The 2568-nt window shown below is 35.2% G+C and overlaps 1 long non-coding RNA gene across 5 annotated transcripts; it reads right to left on the bottom strand.

Moving 5' to 3' along the window:
• Window positions 1-43: 43 nt before the first annotated feature.
• Window positions 44-2228, bottom strand: LOC109589671 (uncharacterized). 5 transcript variants are annotated; one of them, XR_002188857.1, is made up of 10 exons: window positions 2124-2228; window positions 1977-2063; window positions 1815-1877; window positions 1587-1762; window positions 1459-1541; window positions 1164-1250; window positions 1020-1090; window positions 844-957; window positions 450-530; window positions 44-128 (listed from the first exon to the last, which is right to left on the bottom strand). It is a non-coding gene; the product is annotated as an uncharacterized LOC109589671 (long non-coding RNA). The 5 variants fall into 5 exon arrangements; XR_002188856.1 differs by having other exon boundaries at window positions 844-1090; XR_002188853.1 differs by lacking the exon at window positions 1020-1090 and having other exon boundaries at window positions 844-1019.
• Window positions 2229-2568: the final 340 nt, after the last annotated feature.

Here is a 2568-nt window from a genome sequence, read left to right as displayed (position 1 = left end):
AACGAGAGGGAAATGTGATAAACGAGGTAGAGACATATACTTACCCTCAAATCACATAGTGACTTGTGCCTGACATAAGTCAACTGGAGTGCGAGAAAGTATTCCATCATCATAAGACAAAAATAAGGCTACATGTATGACAAAAATAAGGAGAATACACATGTACACAGCCAAATGTAATCATGGTTGATCATGCCTAATATCAGGCATGGACCATTAAGTTTGGGCAATCAGTCCTGATACAAGCATGGAGTCAGCCACGGTACAGGCATGGTAAGCATCTATACTGGATCAAGTTAGACTGACTTTCATGATTCAGCAATGATAGTCAACAGGGCAGCACCAGTACTGATATCAGGCTTGATTCATTAATTTTGGGCAACATTTTGAATCAGGCCTGAATATATTTGGCTGTGTACATCTTAAATGTGTTAGTACAGTACACTGACCTTGAACATGTCCTGTTTATGATGACTAGTACAAATTTCAGAATGTGGCCTTGTGAATACCTCTTCTGATTTGACTCTTCCCTAGTGAAAGAACACCAAATTTATAAATTTCTAAAAAAAATGAAAATACATGTACAGTACATTCAAATTTGTAAAAAAAATCCAAAATTGATAGGAATCAGTTCAAAATAGGTACAAGCATAAGAGAATGTATAAGTAATTCTCTCTCAGACATTGTCGACAAAATTTGGCCTGAGATCAAAAGTGTGTGTGGATACGTAGTATACCGTAATCAATAGCACAACAGACTTCATGAAATATTTAGTCACTATCTTTGACACCATTCATTCACAATTACATTTATAAGGTATATAAATAAATATAAGTAACTCACAATCTAATCAAGTGGACATTTTGTTATTACAGCTACATGTACAACAGAGTTAGCGCTGGTTATCGCTGGTTATCGGAGGTATAACCTTTACACCTGCTGGTCTTCAGAGGTAACCTTTATACCAGAGGTAACAAAGGGGAGGAAGGGAAGGATGCTGCACATATACCTATATGTACCTGTCGAAAGAGAATCTATTGAAATCTATTTAGATGTATTCTCTTGGGGAAATTTCCTAATGATTCTCCATCTTAATAATGTAGTATATAATGTAATACAAATATTAAGATACACGTGCATCTTACAATCATGAGTTCACTAACCTTTAACTTGTCCACTTTATGATGACTATAGCACTAATTTCAGGAACTGGCCCAAAGATTACCTCTTTAATCTGTACTTACTCTGATCTAGTGAAAGAACTCCGATTTATTAACTTTTTAGAAAGTTCAAAATACACATAAAAACAAATTTGATCAGAATGAGCTCAAACTCTACACACAGCATACAAAACAGGAATATGCATCAGGAAGAAATTATGAAATTGGAGATTGCTCTCGGAGCCATTTCTCACAAAATTTGGACTGAGACAATGCTATAGCTTTTGGCGGTACTTACCATATCTGTTGATCTGTTCACCAACAGTGTCATAAACTGATGCTTCGGGATCAGACACTAACTTTACTATGGGACTAGGCATTCTAACAGCAATAACAGTACATAATGGTACATACAAACAGACTAACCAGTTGATTTTGTATCAGGTGAATATCACTAGTCATAAAGGAGAAGTGCATGTAAATGCATCATCTCTTCCTTGTTCATGTTTATCATCTTCACTGTCTTGCAGAGGAAAAAGGGACGACTAATGAGTTCTTTAGGATTACTAATGAATGCATGACCCCCAAATCAATACGAAGAGCTACATATAGTCAAAAAAGTACAAGTTAAGCAATAAACACATTTGAAATTACCATCTTTATTATTTTACATGCACCTTTGCTAACACAGGCACACAGACAAACACATGATGACACCTAAACAAATGAATACATAACCAAATAAGTATATAATACATGTACAGCGATTTTCCCAATCTAATCAAGTGCACATTGTGTTGTTACAGCTTCACTTACAACAATATGATGGTATGGGTCGCCAAAGGTCAGTCAGGTCACCGGTGGTCACCTGGTCACCTTTAATCGGAGAAGTTTCCATATGTACTAGAGAAACACAAGAGACTTAACCATTTTTGTGTCAGTGATAATTTGTAGTACACTAACCTTGAGCATATTTTGTTCAGTGTGTTAGCCATTTTTTGAGCAACTGTAAAAGTTCATTACAATCAAAATTTGTTGGAATACGCTAAAATGTGAAAAATCAAAATCAAAGATTGATCGGAATCAGCTCAAAGTTTCTAAGCAACATAAGACAATCTATGTGTCTTACAAAATTTATATAAATGAAGAATTTTCAGTAGTCATTTCTTGGCAAAATTTACCTAATTACCCAAACCTTTAAAGTCTGAATGACATACATGTACCTTAAAGCTGTAATTATTTACATCATTAGCATTAGAAATGGGTGAAACTATAGGTGTGGTATCAGTCAAAAAGTCTTCCTCACCTTGAGGTATATCAACATAACCTTTTATTACACATGCATGTGCTATTAACAATTAAGCAGCCCCTGAAGCTTCACTGTGTACAAACAGGCATAAGTAAGGTA

This window comes from Amphimedon queenslandica, unplaced genomic scaffold (genome assembly GCF_000090795.2).
Source record: "Amphimedon queenslandica unplaced genomic scaffold, v1.1 AMPQUscaffold_11032, whole genome shotgun sequence".
Taxonomy (NCBI): domain Eukaryota; kingdom Metazoa; phylum Porifera; class Demospongiae; order Haplosclerida; family Niphatidae; genus Amphimedon; species Amphimedon queenslandica.
Note: the sequence above shows the minus strand (reverse complement) of the source record. Positions and strands in the feature narration are given on the sequence as shown.